Genomic DNA, 23,089 nt, shown 5'->3' with positions numbered 1-23,089 from the left:
AGATGAAATGTAACTCAGAAATCAGCCTTTCTGATTCTCAGCTCCAAGATTTAAGGATTGTTTGATCTCATGGCAAACAGCTATTCTAGCTAATATAATTGGCCTATGACTGTAATAGTACTTTTTATATGTTTGGGGACATCTTCATCAAAACCGTCTCTAAGAGACAGGGATACAGATAAACCTTATTTCCCTATTAGCTTTTGGTTTTGAAAGTTCTTTGAAATAAATCATTAATCCTTGGTTTTCAGGCTATGTACAAATCGTGAAACTGCTAAGCTTTAAGAAGTAATATTTCTTAGGGCCAGGAGCAGTGGCTCATGCTTGCAATCCCAGTTCTTTAGGAGGCTAAGGCAGGAGGATTGCTTGAACTGAGGAGTTCAAGAACAGCCTGGGAAACATAATGAGACCTCATCTCTATTAAAAAAAATTTTTAAGAAAAATAAATTAAAAAACAAGTAATTTTTAAATTGACTTACTTAATACTATGTGCCAGGGACTATTCTTATTAATTATTAGTATGAACTCATTTAATCTTCATATTTTGCAAGTGAGGAAATTTGGGCACAGAGACTAAGAAACTTTCCCAAAGTTCCCCAAGAAGTAAAATTTTATTTTGGTACTATTTACTGTGCCTCTTTTACCACCACCATGTTCTTAATACACAAAGGTTTTATTTCTTCTTAATGGATAACATCGATGTATTTTCACTTAAGAAAATATTTTTATATTTAAGAGAAAGAATACTCATTTCAGTAGCTACTGATTTTCAGCTCTTTTGTTATAGCATACTCTACATTTTTAAAACTGTGTAGTTTTCCATGGGTATGGCCTCCATATTTGACATGCGACTGAGAAAAGAAATTCAGAAGCTGGTGCTCTGATAGTGATGAACATAGAGAACTTTAGTCCTGGAACCCTAAAACTCCAATGATTACTTTGTTTGGATCAGATTTATTTTTTATTTTTTTGGTAAAACTGGAACATTGTCTATCAAAATGAACTTTGATTGCTTTTTCATTATTTAATCCAAACGTGATATAATTTCTCCTTCAATTTCTAACTAAGAAGGAAGTGATAAAAGCAGGTATTACATGGCTGCTAGACAGCAGAAAAAGGTTTACTTTATATTCCTCCTTTGTAGAAATAGTTGAGAAACTTTTCAGAGCAGAAATATTTAGTATTTATCTTTTGCTGAAATAGCTATAAATATATTTTGAGCTAGGCACAAGGACCAATCCTTAATTACAAAGAAAGTCTGTATGAAAATCTAGGCATTTAAGATTGTAGATACCAAGCTTTTGTGTATTTATACTCATATGTGTTCTAAGCTTACTATAAAAGGTTTCAAAAGCATTTAGAGTCACTCATTGAGTCCCTACGTATATAATTTGAAAGAATGCTTTTATCACACTACTTAAGAGTGTTTGTGTGACAAGAGAAGTTAAAAAGTATTCTGTATTAAAGGATAATATGAAGGCAATGGTTATGCTTGTTTAAAATTGTATTATTATTATTTTCTGTGATCCTTGATGGGCATTGCACTGTTATAATCTGATGAATACAAAAGAATTGATGGGCATTGCACTGTTATAATCTGATGAATACAAAAGAATTGATGGGCATTGCACTGTTATAATCTGATGAATATAAAATGACAGGAGGTACAAAGAGTTCTTGGAGGAGAGTACTACTTTTCCTTATGTAAAAATAATACTTTCTGTCCATAATCCCAGCACTTTGGGAGACTGAGGCAGGCAGATCACCAGGTCAGGAGTTCGAGACCAGCCTGGCCAATATGGTGAAATCCGATCTCTACTAAAAATACAATAATTACCCGGGTGTGGTGGTGCGCACCTGTTGCCCCAGCTACTCGGGAGGCTGAGGCAGAAGAATCACTTGAACCCAGAAGGCGGAGGTTGCAGTGAGCCAAGATCGTGCCACTGTACTTCAGCCTGGGTGACAAAGTGAGACTGTCTCAAAAAAAATAAAATAATAATAATAATAATAATAATAATAATAATACTATTTATACCTTATACAAAGTAGTATTTTATTCTTTAATATAAATGCCATGTAACAAGACATTTCCGCAGTTAGTTTCTTAACAATTAATTTTCAAAACTATTCCATGAATGGTAAGAATCACTAAAGCAATCAGTAACACAGTTAACCTGGGAAATCTACAGAGGGAATGCAAATTGAATAGTAAGATAAGAATCAGTAAATTTAAGATCTGAGAGAAACTGAAAAATTAAATTTAAAGCTAATAAAACGTGCTAATTCACATTATTATTATTCTTGGAAAACTAAGTTGCTTATGACTGAAAATTTCCCAAAGTTTCAGTGATCAAGAAAATTATCTGCTAATAACAGAAACTACATTAAGACTTACAGCATCTGAATATTGGCTAAAACATGCATATTTTAAGATTCCTTTTAATGTAAGATAATAAACACAATACACTTATGAACTTAATAATTCCTATAACCAGAACTCACCACCTTACCCTTACAGGCAGTTGTTTTTATTAACAAATATCTTTGTTTCTTTCTTCCACGTTGTTGATGGCAGGATTTCACTGACACTATGCTAAGTGAAATAAGCCAGTCTCAGAAAGACAAATACTGCATGATCTCATTTATATGAGGTATCTAAAATTGTCAAGCTCACAAAGCAAAGAGTAAAATGGTGATAACAAGGGGCTTGGGGAAGGGGAAATGAGTTGTTTAATAGGTATAATGTCCTAGTTATACAACATGAATAGGTTCTAGATGTCCGCTTTAAGACATAGTCCCTGTAGTTAACAATACTGTATTGTACACTCAAAATTTGCTGAAAGGGCAGATCTCAAGTTAAATGTTCTTACCAGAAAGTTTTGAAAGGTGGAAGTGCAGGACGAAGCTTTTGGAGGTGATAGATATGTTTATTACCTTGATTGTGGTGATGGTTTCACAGTGTATGCATACGTTCAAACCCATCAAATTGTATGCAGTAGGTATATGCAGGTTTTATATATCAACCCCACCCAAATAAAATTGTATTTTAAAAAGCTTCTTTCTTGTATGTGTATCTACTGTTTGTCTTCTTATAGGCTTGACTTCTTTTTTCTAATTCAATCTTCTGGACCCAAACAAAATAGATCATATAATGCAGATGGAAACCTACCTTTCAAAACTTATTTTCTTTTTTTAAAAAAATTTTTTATTATTATTATACTTTAAGTTTTAGGGTACATGTGCACAATGTGCAGGTTAGTTACATATGTATACATGTGACATGCTGGTGCACTGCACCCATTAACTTGTCATTTAGCATTAGGTATATCTCCTAATGCTATCCCTCCCCCCTCCCCCTACCCCACAACAGTCCCCAGAGTGTGATGTTCCCCTTCCTGTGTCCATGTGTTCTCATTGTCCAATTCCCGTCTATGAGTGAGAACATGCGGTGTTTGGTTTTTTGTTCTTGCGATAGTATACTGAGAATGATGACTTCCAATTTCATCCGTGACCCTACAAAGGACATGAACTCATCATTTTTTATGGCTGCATAGTATTCCATGGTGTATATGTGCCACATTTTCTTAATCCAGTCTATCATTGTTGGACATTTGGGTTGGTTCCAAGTCTTTGCTATTGTGAATAATGCCGCAATAAACCTAAGTGTGCATGTGTCTTTACAGCAGCATGATTTATAGTCCTTTGGGTATATACCCAGTAATGGGATGGCTGGGTCAAATGGTATTTCTAGTTCTAGATCCCTGAGGAATCGCCACACTGACTTCCACAATGGTTGAACTAGTTTACGGTCCCACCAACAGTGTAAAAGTGTTCCTATTTCTCCACATCCTCTCCAGCACCTGTTGTTTCCTGACTTTTTAATGATTACCATTCTAACTGGTGTGAGATGGTATCTCCTTGTGGTTTTGATTTGCATTTCTCTGATGGCCAGTGATGATGAGCGTGCATCACCAAGTCAATCCTAAGCCAAAAGAACAAAGCTGGAGGCATCACGCTACCTGACTTCAAACTATACTACAAGGCTACAGTCACCAAAACAGCATGGTACTGGTACCAAAACAGAGATATAGATCAATGGAACAGAACAGAGCCCTCAGAAATAACGCCGCATATCTACAACTATCTGATCTTTGACAAACCTGAGAAAAACAAGCAATGGGGAAAGGATTCCCTATTTAATAAATGGTGCCGGGAAAACTGGCTAGCCATATGTAGAAAGCTGAAATTGGATCCCTTCCTTACACCTTATACAAAAATTAATTCAAGATGGATTAAAGACTTAAACGTTAGACCTAAAACCATAAAAACCCTAGAAGAAAACCTAGGCATTACCATTCAGGACGTAGGCATGGGCAAGGACTTCATGTCTAAAACACCAAAAGCAATGGCAACAAAAGCCAAAATTGACAAATGGGATCTAATTAAACTAAACAGCTTCTGCACAGCAAAAGAAACTACCATCAGAGTGAACGGGCAACCTACAAAATGGGAGAAAATTTTCGCAACCTACTCATCTGACAAAGGGCTAATATCCAGAATCTACAATGAACTCAAACAAATTTACAAGAAAAAAACAAACAACCCCATCAAAAAGTGGGCAAAGGATATGAACAGACACTTCTCAAAAGAAGACATTTCTGCAGCCAAAAGACACATGAAAAAATGTTCATCAAAACTTATTTTCAAATTGTCTTGTCCTCATCTTCCCAAACATAGATTACATCAACCTGCCCTGTACTTCCTATGTCCCTTCACTCACTGACATTTCTTTGTGAAATATACTTAGAATCCTGTGTATCTTTTAAAACTTAGTTAAAATGTCACAGCTGCAACAAAAGCAAAAGTTCTCCATTCTTTCTAGCTGGAATTATCTTTCTCTGTCCACTTGTCAAAAAGCAATTCATTCTTACTCCATCCATGCATTTCTTCTTTGTTTTATGTCTCTCCTCTAAGTCAAGCAATAAAGAGGTTGAACTCTTTTATTTACTTATGTCTTACAATGATTTGCATGTAAAAGGACCTGATAGCTGGGTAAGAGGCTCACACATGGAATCTCAGAACTCTGGGAAGTCGAGGTAGGAGGATGACTTGACCCCGGGAGTTTGAGACCAGCCTGAGTAACATAGTGACACCTACCTCTACATTTAAAAATTAGCTGGGTGTGATAGTATGCATCTGTAGTCCCAGCCACTAGGGAGGCTGGATTGCTTGGGTCTGGAAGGTCAAGACTGCAGTGAGCCATGATTGAGCTACTGCACTCTAGTCTTGGTGAGAGTGAGAACTTGTCTCAATAAATAAATAAATAAAAGAATCATATATATATATATACACACACACATACATATATATAAAATATATATACACACACATATATATTCTTAACAATTAATTTTGTCTTTTCAAAACTAGTAGTGGAGTCTGAGTGCTTAACCATTATTCAGTATATATATTCAGTATACATACTCAGTATATATACACATATAGTGAATATATATATTCAGTATATATATTCAATATGCAATATATATATTCAATATACTATATGTACCTATTATATATACATTATATATAACATATACTATATATACATATATACAATATGCATATTCAATATACAATATACATGTTCAATATACATATATAATATACATATATACAGTATATATATTCAATATACATATTCAGTATATATATACACATATACACACACACATACTGAATAACGGTTAAGCACTCAGACTCCACTACTTCATAACCGTGATTTTAGATATGTGCTTAACCCCTTTGAGCTTTCATTTCCTCATGTATAGCATGGTGACAATAATAGTGTCCACCTTATAGGATTTTCTTGATAATTAGGTGAGATACTCAATGTAAAATCACTTGTCACAAAGCTCAGTGTCATAAAAAAAGTCTCAGTCATTCAAAGTATGTTTCTGACTACAATGGGATTAAATTAGAAAAATTAGAAGTCAATAATAAAAAGGCATGTGGGCAATACCCAAGTATTTGGAAATTAAATGAGAGATTTCTAAAACAAATGAGTCAAAGAAGAAATCAAAAGAGACATTCATAGTATTTTGAATTAAATGTAAAAGAAAAGCCAACATATCAGAATTTGTGGTATGCCAGTTCTTAAAGGGAAATTCATAGTGCAAAATGCCTGTGTAAGAAAAGAGGAATAACAGCAAGTTAGTGATCTTATCTTCCACCTTCAGAAACTAGAAAAAGAACAAATAAAACTCCAAGTAAGAAGAGAAAAAACAATAAAGCAGAAATAAAAAATTTTGAGGCTGGCCATGGTGGCGCACACATGTAATTGCAGCACTCTGGGAGGCTGTGCTAGAAGGACAGCTTAAAGCCAGGAGTTTGAAACCAACCAGGCAACAAACTGAGTTTCCATCTATAAAAAAAATTAAAAAGCTTATCTGAATGTGGTGTCATGCACCTGTAGTCCCAGCTATGCAGGAGGCCAAGGCAGGAGGATCATTTGAGCCCAGGAGTTGGAGGCTACAGTAAGCTATAATTCACTGCACACCAGCCTGGGGGACAGAGCAAGTCCCCATCTCTAAAAATAAATAAATTAAGTTAAATAGTAATATATATTTTAAAAAGGTTCTTTTGGGGAAGGAGACAAAAAATTCTTTATATATAAAGCATAGATTACATATACATAAATAGACATACAATATGTCTCTGAAATTAAAATTTATTGGGGGCAATTAAGAAAAAAGTCAAAAAAGACTCATAGAGTAGTGACTGAAATAACGTTTGAGGAAAACTGTTCTACGGATATTAAAAGAACAATAATGGAATATTATGAGCAACTTAACTAGAATACATACAAAAATCTGGATGAAACAGACAAATTTCTTTAAAGACCCAAACCACCAAAGTTCACTAAAACAAAAAAATAAATAAGAAGAATAGCCCCATATATTTAAATATATATTTTTGGTAAAATCCTTCCTACTATGAAAATTTCAGTCCCAGATGCCTTCACTGGTAAATTCTACTAAATATTCAGGGAAAAATAATTATACAAATTCTATAAAAATTCCTTCAGCAAGTTGACAATATGGGAATACCTACCAGTTTTTTCTTTAAGGTCAACATTACACATTACTGAAACCAGCAAAGACATTATAAGAAAAGAAGATTACATAATAATATCCCTCATGGACATAACAATGTTCTGATGAAAACACCAGCAAAACAACTCCAGATATATATAAAAAGATAATACCTTGTGACAAAAGTGAGGAATATACCAAAAATGTAAAGCTGGTTCAACATTCAAAAATCAGTCACTCTAATTCACCATATTAACGCACTAAAAATTAGAAATACGTAATATTATCTTTTTGAAAGACACAGAAAAGCATTTGCCAAAAATCAAACATTCATTTCTAATTAAAAACGAAAACGAACAAAACCACCTCAGCTAATTAGAAACAGAAGGGTATTTCCTCAACCTGAAAAAAAAATCAATCGTTTAAAAAGCTAACACTGTACTTATTAGTGGAACACTGATAGTGTTCCCCCTAAGATAGTAAAAAGACAAGGATATTTACCCTCATCACTGCTGTTAAACATTGTACTGGATGTTCTAGCCAGTGCAAACAGAGAAAGAAGATAAAGAACTAAAAGGCATCCAAAGTAGAAAAGAAAAGGGAAAACTGTTTGATCCAGAGATGACATGATCATATATGTAGAAAATCCATTGAATATACAAAAAAGCTTCTAGAATAGATGAATTTAGCAAGACTTGCCGGATGCAAGATCACTATGCACAAATCAATTGTATTTGTTTGTATTAACAACGCACAACATAGGACTGAAATAGAAAAATACCACTTAAATTGACATAAGTATTTAAATACTGTGGGATATGCCAGGCATGGTAGCTCACACCTGTAATCCCAGCACTTTGTGACCTGAAATGGGCAGATTACCTGAGGTCAGGAGGTCGAGACCAGCCTGACCAACATAGCGAAACCCTGTCTCTACTAAAAATACAAAAATTAGCCAGGAGTGGTAGCACATGCCTATAATCCCAGCTACTTGGGAGACTGAGGCAGAAAAATCACTTGAACCAGGGAGGCGGAGACTGCAGTGAGCTGAGATCGCACCACTTCACTCCAGCTTGGGTGAAAGAGTAAGACTCCATCTCAAAAAAAAACAATACTGTGGAATGAATCTGATAAAATACGTAAAGTACTGGGACACTGAAAACTGCAAAACATTGCTGAGAAAAAAATTAAAAACGTAAATAAATTGAAATTTTTTTTTTTCATTGGTCAGAAGATCCAACATGCTTAAGATAACAGTTCTCCACAGGCTGAACTCTATAGTCAGTGAAATCCTTATTTTTTAAAAATAATTATTTTATAAAATATGACAAGATGATTCTAAATTTATATGAAAATAAAAAGTATACAAATAACTACAGCAAAAATATATTTGAAAAGATGAAAATTTTATAAATCTATAGTGTCTTAGTTCAGATTGCTATAAAGAAGTACAGTGGGCTGGATGACTTATAAATAGCAAAAATTTATTTCTCACAGTTCTGGAGATTGGAGGTCTGATATCAGGGTATCAGGATGGTCAAGTTCTAGTGAGGGCCCTCTTCTATTTTGCAGACTGCTAACATCTCATTATATCCTCACATGGCAGAAAGAGTGTGGACTAACTCTCTGGTCTTTTCTTATAAATGCACTAATCTCATTCATAAAAGGTACTATATTCATGAACTAATCACCTCCCAAAGGCCCTGCCTCCAAATATCATCATGGTGGAGATCAGCGTTTAACATATGAATTTTGGAAAGACAGTCAGTCGATAGCATATAGTAATCAGAACAGTGTGCTATTCATGTAAAGATAGACATATAGATCAATGGAATATGATAGAGCCCAGAAGTAGACCTTCACTGTATATGAACAATTGATTTTTGGAAAAAATGCAGTTAGTCTTCGCTGAGAAGCTCTGTGTGCATATTGGGGCATATCTTCAACACTCAGTCAGGTTTTTGTCAAATCTGCCTTTGCCTTTACTTCCTGTTTGCATAAAGCCACAAGATTATTCAGTGATGAGAATTTAGGACCTTCTTATGTCTTTCCTAAGAAGGAGAGAACACTGTCTGCCTGTGTGTGGCCTTCAAGATTCCTGGGAATACTGCTGAGTTTTTCAAAGCCTTAGGAAAATCTAATTTCCAGCTTTTACTTTTAAGCTTTTTGTTTATACTATTGTTTGATAGAAATATTATCCACTGCCTTAGGACCATAAAGTTAAACAATAATTCCCTGTTGTGTTTCTTTGTTTGTTTTTACCAACTCCTCTCCTCCCCTACCTCCAGGAAAAGGCTGTTCATGCTGGGTGAGCTCTAAGTCATGTCAGTATAGATAGCTTTGCAAGCGGGGTCTTCCATGAAATTACCAGGTAAATCAGACAATGGTAATTATTTGGGAATGAGCTGTAACCCTCTCTGTTGTCTCTAGTGCCTGCACTATTGTTGCTTTTTACTGCAAATATGGGCTATTATTTTTCAAGGCTACCCCACAGCTGGAGAACAAGTGATGAGAACAAAGCTAAAAACCAAAAAAAAAAAAAAAAAAAAAGCCTTAAGTTCTTCCTAAGATTCAGTCACTTTTCTTGAATGAATACTCCCTGAGTTACTACAAGACTTTGGTTAATTTCTAGAGTTCTCAAATAGGTGGATTCTAACTTTAAAAATATTTTTACTCATTGGTTTTGTGGAAGAAAATATTTACCTTTTAACTTTCATTTCAGGTTCACTGGTATATGTGCAGACTTTTTCTATAGGTAAATTGCTTGCTGTGGGAGTTTGGTGTACAGACTTTCATCACCCAGGTAATAAGCATTGTACTCGATAGGTAGTTTTTCTATCTCTCCCCGCTCCTTCTCCCATGCTTCACCCTCAAGTAGGCCCTGGTGTCTGCTGTTCCCTTCTTTGGGTCCATGTGTACTCAATGTTTAGCTCCCACTTATACGTGGGAACATGCAGTATTTGGTTTTCTATTCCTGCTTCAGTTTGCATCAGATAATGGCCTCCAGCTCTATCCATGTTGCTGCAAAGGACATGATCTCATTCTTTGTTATGGCTGCATAGTATTTATACACACACACACACACACACACACACATATATATATATCACATTTTCCTCATCCATACCACCACTGATGGGCATTTAGATTGTTTCTATGTCTTTGCTTATTATGAATAGTGCTGCCATGAATATACGCATGCATATGTCTTTATGGTAGAATGATTTATATTCCTCTGGGTATATACCTAATAATGGGATTGCTGGATTGAATGGTAGTCCCATTTTAAGTTTTTTGAGAAATCTCCAAACTACTTTCCACAATGGCTGAACTAATTTACATTCCCATCAGCGGTGTATAAGTGCTCCTTTTTCTCTATAACCTTGCCAGCATCTATTATTTTTTGACTGTTTAATAATACCCATTCTGACTGGTCTGAGATGGTATCTCGTTGTGATTTTAATTTTCATTTCTCTAACGATTAGTGATGTCAAGTGTTTTTTCATGTGCTTGTTGGTCATGTGTATGTCTTCTTTGGAAAACTATCTGTTCATGTCCTTTACTTACTTTTTCTTTTCTTTTTTTTTTTTTGAGACGAGTCTTGCTCTGTCGCCCAGGCTGGAGTGAAGTGGCGCGATCTTGGCTCACTGCAAGCTCTGCCTCCTGGGTTCACGCCATTCTCCTGCCTCAGCCTCCCAAGTAGCTGGGACTACAAGCGCCCACCACAACGCCCGGCTAATTTTTTGTATTTTTTTTTTTTTTTTTTTTTTTTTTTTTTTTAGTAGAGACGGGGTTTCACCGTGTTAGCCAGGATGGTCTCCATTTCTTCACCTTGTGATCCGCCCGCCTCGGCCTCCCGAAGTGCTGGGATTACAGGTGTGAGCCACCGCTCCCGGCCGTCCTTTACTTACTTTTTAATGAGATTGTTTGTTTTTTGCTTGAATATTTAAGTTTCTTAAAGATGCTAGATATTAGACCTTTGTCAGATGCATCAATTGCAAATATTTTCTCCCATTCTGTAGGCTGCCTGTTTACTCTGTTGATGGTTTCTTTTGCTGTGCAGAATCTCTTTAGTTAAATTAGATCCCATCTGTCAACTTTTGTTTTTGTTGCAATGGCTTTTGGTGTCTTCATCATGAAGTCTTTGCCAGGGCCTATGTCCAGAATAGTATTTTCTAGGTTATCTTCCAGAGTTTTTACAGTTTTAGGTTTTACATTTAAGCATTTAATCAATCTTGAGTTGATTTTTGTATACGGTGTAATAAAGGGGTCGAGTTTCAATTTTGTGCGTACGCTACACAGTTATCCCAGCACATTATTGAATAGGTAACCCTTTCCCCATTGCTTGTTTTTGTCAACTTTGCTGAAGACCAGATGGTTGTAGGTGTGTGGCTTTATTTCCCAGCTCTCAATTTTGTTCCATTGGTCAATGTGTCTTATTTTGAACCCACATTTTCTCCCAATAATTAATTGCCTTATTTCCCCTCTGCACTTCACCTTCCCTCTGTCTTATCTTCCTCTTCATCCTAAAATAGTGTTTCATCATTTCAGCCAGATTATACACAATAACATCAATTTTCATATTTCTTTATTTATCTGCCTCCCCATTCCAGAGCTTGCTACGGAAAACCTAAACCTAGATATTAGTATTACCATATAGATGTAATTGTCCATTCCAATGGGTTCTCAGTTCAGCCAGAAAAACTTTGTACTTTTCTTTGATTACATCCTCCTCTAATTACTTTGGTTTAGATGTTTTTCCAAATTTTTGCCACTGTTCTAAATATTTACATCCACTTCCCTGTAAATATGAGCATTTCTTTATTCTTTTCAGAGAAAGGAGAAACCACCTTATGGGAATTTGTATAAGATTCCTGTACTATATTACCCTTCAGGCAAGAATTTATCTTTATCTACTCATAATCCATATTGCTTCTTTCCATACACAAGCTATAACTTGCCTTCTTACCAACTCAAAGCTGTTTCTTTTACCTTTTCTCTAAACTCAAGGTCCTCTGTCACAAGAATCACGTAGGATAAGTAAACAGGAAGTAGTTGTGGTAAACTTATTAGAAACAAGTATTTTCATTTTGAGGAATGATTCTGGCTAGTCTCCAAATCTGCATGTATTTAGTTGAGTACAATAATGTGGTAGGGAGAATCCATCTGCAGTTGTGCTAAAGGTCCATTGTTGTCAGAGGGTAGAGTGGGGTAGGTAATATGTAAAATAGCATGCTCTCACTCTTTTTTACCCTCTCAGTAATCTCCCTTTCTTCTTCAAAACCTTCAATGACTATAAATGCCCTTTAAACCAGTTTCAAGCTTTTCAATTTGGTGTTTAATTCTATGCAGCTTTAGTTGCTACTTACATTTTTCCACTGCTATTTCCTGAATATATCTCCCAAAGCTCATGTTTTGTGAACTTTATGCTCAGTGAAACAGTTTGGTGGGGTGGGGCCTTTAAGATGTGATTAGGTCATTAGGGCTCTGTCCTCATGAATAGATTAATCTGTTATCCTGAAAGTTGATTAGTTATCATGGGAGTGGGCTCCTGATGAAAGGATATGTTCAGCCTTCTTGCTCCTCCTGCCTTGCACACTCACTAACCATGTGATGCCTTTCTATTATAGGGTAACATAGCAAGAAGGTCCTCACAAGATGTCAGCACCATGCTCTTGGACTACCCTACTTCTAGAACTGTGACCAAATAAACCCCTATTCTTTATAAATTACCTAGCTTTTGTTATGCTGTTACAACAGCAGAAAATGGATTAAGACACCCACTCACATATATTTTCTTGTTTGATTGTCTTTTTAATACTGTGAAACAGAATTTTTTAGTTAATTTAGTTATTCTTATATTAGACTTTTCCATTTATGAAAGAATGAGTTCTTACAATGGACCTCTTTGATACCATTGACTTGAATGTGTAATAGGAAGAACTCTAAGGCTTCTGAAATAATCCAACTGTTTATCTGCAAAACCCCCTGCAGCCAGAAAGTGAGATAACAAAATCACTGAAGAAATCAAAACATGAGAGTTGAATCACAAAACCTCATTTTATCTTGATGATTCTCTATGGAAGGTATATACCTCAGCACATCAATAAAAGGACAATTTTGTGTAGTAAAACAAAGGAGGTCATTATAAGGATATAAAAACCAATGGTGTTAAAAGCAGCATTAATGCTCAGCAGACTAAAACCAAGTAATCCAGTGTAATAAAATGGTTAGGTTGGAGTCTTAATAGATTGTAATTGTTAGGAGAATAAATCATAGCTAAAATATTTCTCTATCTATGAGATAAGCATTGGAAATAATTTTAAAATTCAGAGACCTCAACACTAAAGGTAGAAAATATTTCCTTTCCTATTAGAGTACTAAAAAAGAGTAACTGAAATGAATATTACTAAACTAACATTTTTTCTATTTAAGTGTTTTGCTATCACAAACTGAAAGAAAATTAATGTTTCAGATTATTTAGGAGAATGAGCCAGGGATTGCAAATATCTCACCTCAAATATCGTTTTTGTTTTTGTTTTTTGGTTTTTTTTTTTGTTTTCTTTGAGATGGAGTCTTGGTCTGTTGCCCAGGCTGGAGTGCAGTGGCACGATCTCAGCTCACTGCAACCTCCAACTCCCAGGTTTAAGTGATTCTCCTGCCTCAACCTCCCAAGTAGCTGGGACTACAGGCATGTGCCACCACACCCGGCTAATGTTTTTGTATTTTTAGTAGTGACGGGGTTTCACCATGTTAGCCAGGCTGGTCTCGAACTCCTGACCTCAAGTGATCCACCCTCCTTGGCCTCGCAAAATGCTAGGATTGCAGGTGTGAGGCACCACACCCAGCCACTTTGCAAATATCTTTATTATTCATTATATATAATAGATTGTTCTATAGTACAGATAGTTAAAATGGCTTAAGTAACAAAAATTAATTTTTGATTAAAATATTAGGAAGTGTAAAGTAGATCAGTCAAAAAGATATGAACATAACTGAATAATTCAGCCAGCCAAATAGCACACACTGGACAAAATTGTCTATTCAAGGGTAAAAACTGGACTGACAGTAAAGAAGAGTTCACAAAGCAAAAACTGTTGCTCAAAAAGAGTTAATCATTCTCTGAAAAATACAAATATAGTCATAATTTCTATGCAGAAAAAGAATTGCACCCTTACAGATAAACAATAGAGATAGGTTCTGCTTTCTTGTTTTCTATCAATCTATCTGTAATTGTGTAGCATTGAGAATATGCAAAAGTAATTGCTGGAAGACGCAGAATAGTTCAGAGCACAGACTCTGGTGTCAGTAAAACTTTCCAACAGTATAATTTACTAGCAGTGTCACTGTGGGCATGTCACTTAATGTTTAAACTTAATGTTTTCTGTTCTGTAGTAGTGTAGCAGCGTCACTGTGGGTATGTCACTTTATGTTTAAACTTAATGTTTTCTGTTCTGTAATCAGGTGATAGTAATAGCTCTTATTTCATAGGATTATTTTCAGGATTGAAATGAAAAAGCCAAAATTGACAAATGGGATCGAATTAAACTAAAGAGCTTCTGCACAGCAAAAGAAACCACCATCAGAGTGAACAGGCAACCTACAGAATGGGAGAAAATTTTTGCAATCTACTCATCTGACAAAGGGCTAATATCCAGAATCTACAAACAACTCTAACAAATTTACAAGAAAAAAACAAACAACCCCATCAAAAAGTGGGCGAAGGACATGAACAGACACTTCTCAAAAGAAGACATTTATGCAGCCAACAGCACAGGAAAAAATGCTCATCATCACTGGCCATCAGAGAAATGCAAATCAAAACCACAATGAGATACCATCTCACACCAGTTAGAATGGCAATCATTAAAAAGTCAGGAAACAACAGATGCTGGAGAGGATGTGAGAAATAGGAATGCTTTTACACTGTTGGTGGAAGTGGAAATTAGTTCAACCATTGTGGAAGACAGTGTGGCGATTCCTCAAGGATCTAGAACTAGAAATACCATTTGACCCAGTGATCCCATTACTGGGGTATATACCCAAAGGATTATAAATCCTGCTGCTATAAAGACACATGCACATGTATGTTTATTGCGGCACTATTCACAATAGCAAAGACTTGGAACCAACCCAAATGTCCAACAATGATAGACTGGATTAAGAAAATGTGGCACATATACACCATGGAATACTATGCAGCTATAAAAAATGATGAGCTCATGTCCTTTGTAGGGACATGGATGAAGCTGGAAACCATCATTCTCAGCAAACTACCGCAAGGACAAAAAACCAAACACCACATGTTCTCACTCACAGGTGGGAATGGAACAGTGAGAACACTTGGACACAGGAAGGGGAACATCACACACCGGGGCCTGTTGTGGGGTGAGGGGAAGGGGGAGGGATAGCATTAGGAGATATACCTAATGTAAATGACGAGTTAATAGGTGCAGCACACCAACGTGGTACATGTATACATATGTAACAAACCTGCACGTTGTGCACCTGTACCCTAGAAATATATGAATAAATAAAAGAAATGAAATAATGCATGCAAAACATCTAGTGTATAGTAAACTAACTTTTATGTAAATATTAGCTATTATTTTATTACATATAAATAAAAAGGGCTAAGACAATATAAATCTTGATGTGTTCTCAAATACAGCATTTCTTTCTAAAATGATTTTTCTTCTGAATATCTGCTAAAATTTCTGGATTTCCTATTGAAATTCTCAGTTAATCTACTGAAACAATCTCATTCATGTACTGAAAGGACCCTTCCTCCATACCACTGATTCAGGAGAAACAGTCTGTATCAATTACCACTCTGTTCCTTCCATGCCTGCACTTTGACCCTGGCATGGTGTCTTTTGATTTTTCCTTAGCAGGAAGAATAACAGCTTTGGTATTCTGGTGTGAATTACTTATATGCTTGCTTCTAGTTTGGTTCCTCCAGCTTTTGTCAGACTCTCAGTGAATAGATCTAGTTGCAGACCTCAGATCCCACAAATTGAGACCAATTTTCCTGTAATTATCTGTGTATAGGGTGATCTGGTTATACTATAATGCTCATGATCTTAAAGGTTTCTGTGGCAAACAAAATATTGAGGCTCTACCTTTTGAAAAGTGGGAAATAATTTAAGATGCTTTCACAGAGGAATGAAACAGAGCTTTAAAAAATTCAGATGAGTTGAATGGACTAGAAGCAGGACTGCCCCATAGAACGCTGTTTTAATAATCCAAAGTATAACTTTAGGAGAATGACAACTAGAAATAGAAAGGATGTGAACATCAAAAGAATTTTCAAATATCTTTGATGGAGTCATAATTTTGAAAAAAAATACCTTCCAGCATCACCTTTATTCCATAGTCAGTAAATGTGTAGCATAATAACATGTAGTAATACAATAAAATTATTTCAAAAAAATAAATCTAGTGGTTTTCTTTAAAGTCTTATCTGCTACTTTCTTAATTTTATTAAAGCAGACAATTAGGATTTCCCAAAGCAAAATATTGAAATTGCCAGTATCAGCTGTCACAGAATGCTTTATTTATCTATGTTTGAGCTTGAAAATTTACTCTGATAGCATACATTTTTTTCATTTATGTTTATAATAGTTTCAGAGTACATGGAAAAATGGAAGCTTGAAGTTGGTCCTAGAAGTCCCTATTACAAGCCACTTTAGGCAAAATTCCTAGCGCATCAAACTAAACACAGAAATAATATATTGTATAAATGTATACTTCCTAGGTGCTCCAGGAAGAAAGGTTACAAATATAGTTTCCCATTTGAGAGGAGAAGGGTTATATAAATGTACTTAACTTTTAAAGGTATCTATAATTTTGACACGTAATTTATGTTTTATACTTTTAAACTCAAAGACGTTTTCTTTCTTAGAAAATGCATTCTCCAGTGTAGATATGATACCACCAGGTAATCTTAATATAGCATGCCTATGTAAAGTTAGGTAAATTCGTTCTGTTACCGAAGCTTTTAAAATTATTGTCAACCCCTTTAAACAATCTTGTTTTGGACAGAGGAAAGTTACACAAAATTGGTTTCAAATCAAACCAGTTTCTGCCTAAACTGGCTCAGGGATTTATGCTGAATTTAACTTTCTCAACAGCTTCCCATTAATCTTGTTAAAAGTAAAACCTTAAACAAATTACATTCAACAGAGTTTAATTGAGAAAAGAACAATTCACGAAGCTGGCAGTCACAAAACCAAAAGTTTAGGGAGGTTCCATTGCTACCACATGGTCAAAGAAGATTTATGAACAGGAAAAGGAAAGTGACACACAAAAAAACAGAAGTGAGGTACAGAAACAACTGGATTGTTTACAGTGTGGCATTTGCCTTATTTGAACATGGTTTGAAGAGCTGGCTGCTCTTCACTGGCCAAAACTTGGTGATTGGCGTAAGAGTAGCTTACAGTCTGTTTACACATCCAGTCAGGGAGCAGTTCACTATGTACAGAGAAACCTTTAAAATATATAAAAACCTTTAGGCTAAACTTAATTTAACAACTCTCTTCTTTTGGTCAAACTCTCAGTTGAAAGATTGACTAAAACTTTGGATGTCATTCTGTCACCATCATAAATGTACTTATTTGGTCTCAAATCCCACTGGAAAATAGCAGGACATCATAGGTCTTACAACGTGAGAACAAGGACTTCAGGTTATTATTATTATTTTATATAAGGGTTGGAGTCAAAGGACCTTCTTGTTCTGGAATCTCCTGTTTTCAGGAGAAAAACCAAACTCCATCTGTTTTAGGATTTGTTTTCTTTAAATGTCAGTTCAATTACACTGCAATTAGCATGAGTGACTTCATTTTGGTTTAGCCTGGTCTCTGGGGCCTAGACCATGAACCAGTCCAAAACAATAGGTTCCCATAATTTTGTTTAAAAATTACCCCTTTTGTTCAGGTTCTCACATAGGTGAGAGGGTGACCATGCTTATTCACCAATATCTTGGGTTTTCAGTCTCAGCATGTAATTTGTAGGTTACAGGGTCCTCATGGTCATATGTTTCTTTGTTTGTTTGTCATTCTGGTTGAAGAGTAACCATTTGATATTCTACAGATGGCTGCATGCAAACATTTAAAACTTCTGAGAGAATACAGTGCACCAAGGAAACTACTGTTAGACTACCGGCAGGGTAATACCAAGAGTTTGAAGAATGCTCCTTATCCAGGGTCCTCAAGAATCAAACCAATTAAAATCAAATAGATCAAGGAATTAGCTGAAGAGTCTACTCATTTTAACCAACCATCCTGTTATTAATCGCCTACAACTCAATCTCCATAATACCCAACCCAATGTATTCTTCCATGTCCAACTAGAAGTGTCAGCACCTGTTCATATACTTCTGTTTAGCCAATAAGTAATCTGGAGCAATCCTATTATTTAGCGAAACTTTCAAAAGATTTAACTCTTTTGTGTAGCTGTAGTTTTTTGCAGTAGAATCTACTATACAGCCTATTATAAGAGATACATTTCTAACCATTGCTTCATTTACTCCAAACCATGGAGAAAAAGACCTAACAAGTGGTGCCCATTCAGAAAAGTGAAAGCCTTCTGCCAATGCTCTCTTCAACCTATGCTGGCAATGTTCTCTTTAGCCTATTTTGTGGATAAAGAGGAGTTGGACCAGTGTTCTGTTTCTGACGGATTATAAAGCAACCAAGATCCCATTAAACTTTTTTGCTTACATTGGCCCTTTATTTTTTATCTTTCAAGGCATAAGCTCATCCATATATGAGACTGGCTGTGAAATCTTCCACAAATAAAAGTATTCCCCAAGAGTGCACACAAGAGACCTCCTTTTTAGTTCTATCATTCACAGAGGCATAAGCAAGGACGAAATTGAGAGATGAAGAGCCTCATGATAGCAGAGAATTGTTGATCCAGGATCTTGCGAAAAAGTTGTTGATGTCTGGGATACCATCTGCTTCGGGGGAGAAACTTCCCTGGTTATCTTTACCTTAAGGTTTCTAAAGTGTATAAAGTTCCTAAAGTCTGGAGGGGCCCTACTAAGTTGTGAGGTTATTAACCTGAAGTTCAAGGTCCCAAAGTTTTGCTTTAGTGTGGGTGGCAAGGGCAGCTTTTCTCTAATGTTCTCAGAAGACTTAATCTCTGTATTTTATATTATGAAGAGTTTGCTTGTTTGTTCTCTGTCAGTGGATTATTAAAAGCTTTCTTCACCTAGTGAAAATACATTTTGACATAATGCATTAAAGCCTTACAACATTTAGTCCTATCACAGTTTAGTAGCAGAATGTACATGAGGTTCTATTATTAGGTGCACAGGCCTTCCAGCGACTATTTCATAAGAGGTCAACTTATATTTTCCACTCTAAGTGGATCCGATTATCATCAATCTGCAATACCTTTGACCAAGGCAATCCAGTCAATTCAGTTAGCTTTGCAAAATGTTAATGTATCTGTAATACTGTATTTAATTATTTTACAACTTGTCCAGTGAAACAAGTACCTCTATCATTGGAGATTTCTCCAAGAATGTCCCATGAGAGAAATACATTTTCTATAACCTTTTAGCTACTGTAATATCATCAGCACTCATGCATGAGAAACTTTCTATACAAAGAGAAAACATGCATTGAATATGATAATTGAATGAAATCCTTCTACACATGTTTAAACAGCCCATCAGGTAGCAGAAATGTACCTGAAGTTTTGATTGTCTTACCAGGATTTTGGGTTTGACAAAACAAACATTGGCCATAAACGATTTTAACAATTTAGAACAGTGACCACACAATATATATATAGATATAGACATATACAGATATGTATGTAATATATAGATATATATGTTACAAATATATTTGTGTGTGTATATATATATATTTGTGTATACATATATAATATATATATATATAATTTGGATTATTTTATCTCTACCATGATGAGTCATTAAATGTAGAACTTTCAATAATGAAAGATTTGAGGATTCAGGAAGGACCAGATGGGTGTCCAGGCTCTCCATGAGTCCACAGTTAAATCCTCTTAAATTCTAATTTTGTTTCTCCAATTCGGGTGCAGAGTACTGTTCATTAGATGGGTTACTACAGGTAATTTGACCTGAACCATGAAGTTTTCATTCAAATTGCGTATCTAAATAATTTCAGCACTGGCTAATTTAGCATGAAAATCTGGCAAAATATTTTCTTGGTTTTTAATTAATTTTTGTCCTGCTTTGGTTAGCAGTTTTATAAACCAGCCAGTCTCTTCATTATAGTTCTGGGAACTCTTACCCAGTCAAAATGATATAATCATAAAGTTACTAGAAACTTGTTGTATGCAAGGATTTCTGTCAAAGTCCTTTTCATCCTTTCTAACAGTCCTCCTTGAAGACATCATAATCTAGGATTTTACTTTCTAGATTGGTTCCTTGTGAAGAGTTTTCAGAAACCACATCAGAACTAAACAATTAACTGTGGAAATGGCTTGAAATGGTCATAGTTAAAAGACAAGGAAATTTGTTTATTTCTGTGGCCTATAAAAAGTTAACATCATAACGATAGTTTCAGGTGATGGTATATACACAGACATCTCAGAATGTTAAGAATCCCATACGATATTGAAACATATATTAATAACATTAATAAAAGTATAACTCGAAGATTAAACATCATTTCTTATTCAGCAATGTTTCCAGTGTAATTTAATATGTCAAATAATTCTGTTTATCACTCTTTTGGATGCTTCAGGGGCTCTCTGAAGCACTGCAAAGTGAGAAGTGAAAACATTTTGTGGTTAAAATTTGATTTTGAGATGACTGTCAAATATATCAAAAGTTTAAAACACTTCAAAATAGGATCACAGGCCACTGTAAAAAAATAGTCATTCATTTAGCTAAAGTGATAATACAAAGATTTTAAAAATCAAAAACGTTTACTTTGTCATAGAGAAGAGACTCAGTTTTGCAAATAATCAAAAGACCTGAGAATGACAGCATGAGACAGAAACTGACTTTCCTTCATTCTTGTCTCTTTTTTAATTTTTTGCAGTTTACTAAAAAAGTGAACAAAAATATTTTACTGTCACTTACTAATATTACACAAAATGTTTGTTCAAAAGAGAAAATCAAATTTTACTTTTGTATTAGTGTATTATCAATATTAAGCTAATTTTAATAGAACTTTATAAATAAATCTACCAAATCTGACATCTTTTAACTATACAAGATTTTTATAAACTTTTAAAAATCTACTTATTTTTAAAAATTATTTCTCTTCCCAAATTTCTGTATTTATTTAATTTTATCTCTATTTTGTATCCCTTCAATTTATAACTACCTTTAAGTAAATTTTTAAATGGTGAAAATTATTTTTAACATACATTTTTATACCTTTACAACTTTCCTCATTAAAAGCATATCTTGCTTGTTTCAATATTGTATGGGATTCTTAACATTCTGAGAAGTCTGTGTATACACCATCATCTGAAACTATCGTTATGATGTTAAATTATTGTAGGCCACAGAAATAACCAAATTTCCTTGTCTTTTAACTATGACCATTTCAAGCCATTTCCACAACTAATTGTTTAATTCTGACGTGGTTACTGAAAATCCTTACATAACAAGTCATACATTTGTTTTGCCTCACTTGTCAATTTTGAAGCCATTCTTATTTTAATAACAATTCATAAACTGGCTTTATTTACCAAATGTTATCACACACACATAACACATATAGACATACAGACAGACAGACAGAAACAGATCTTATAGCTTTCATTAGGATTCTCATTTGCTGGCCTGGCTGGCTTTTAAATATTTTAAATATATTTTCCCCCCATTCAGACTATCAATCTCCCAAATATCTACTTCATTGTCCTAAGCAGCTGGCTAGGACACCCTAAATTTGCATTTCTAAAGGGACAACTCTTAGGTGAAACAAGGTAGAAAATTAGTATCTCAAAAGCATAGAGCTAAGATGTTAGACTTAAATATAACATTATTTGCTCAAACCAAGGAAAAAATGGTGTAAGTAAAAGTTCAGTTGAGGCAAAACAAATGTATGACTTGTTATGTAAGTTTAAAACAATGGTAAGTGTTTCCAATATAGACAGGCAGATACCCTTACAAATGAAAATGTCCTTTATAGATGTAAATCTCTTTTCCAAAGGGTTTCAGCAGAGCCAGTTATAATGTCAGAAAGGGGTATCTTAAATAGTTGGTCATTTTAATTTAGGGGCTGGTTCTTAGCTTAAATTATTGAATTCAGGGTGGAGGCCATTAAGGAATAGGACAAAGAAAGTGTTCTCCATGCCTGGACTCAGCATGGATAGATCGGAAAAACAAGCAAACCTAATTTACTTGAGGGCCTTATAAACACTTTATCTAGGATAGCTTTCTTTTTGTCTTTGGGGTGGGATAGTAACTATGCCAAAGTGTTAGCAGATTTAATTTTTCTTAACAATTGGTTGCTTAAGCTTTTCATTGGCCTTTTATAAGAAGTCAAAAAAACCTACAAATATGGAAATATTCATAGAAGCTTCTGCACATCAGTAGGCATCCCTGGATGAGACTAATTCAGGAGCCCTCACTTTCAAATGCATTTCTTAAAGTGCAGTATTGTGTGTTTGGAACACTTCATTGTCACTTAAAATTATCTTTAGCAAAATTTTGTCATTTCTATAAGCATTTACTGCTCCTGGACCTAATACTTATACATGTTTTGTAGGCATAGTCAGAAGGTACATTACTCAGTTCTTCAGAAATGAAGGATTCCATTGTTACCTTGAATCTTGACTTTGGCTCTTAGATTTCCTTGACCAACTTAGTCAATTATTTTTCCCTACCTATGTGTGCAAGAAAAAAGAAACAAAGAAGGTAGAACACAAAAACCTCTGCAAACTTTTGGAAGCTGAAGTTTGCTCCCCCTGCAGTGTTACCATTACAATCGGTTTCTGTCAGACCCAGTCCAACATATGAGGCCTCTAATTGGATTCAGGCC

The sequence above is a fragment of the Pan paniscus genome, chromosome 11 (genome assembly GCF_029289425.2).
Source record: "Pan paniscus chromosome 11, NHGRI_mPanPan1-v2.0_pri, whole genome shotgun sequence".
In the NCBI taxonomy this organism is placed as follows: domain Eukaryota; kingdom Metazoa; phylum Chordata; class Mammalia; order Primates; family Hominidae; genus Pan; species Pan paniscus.
This window is presented reverse-complemented; position numbering follows the sequence as displayed.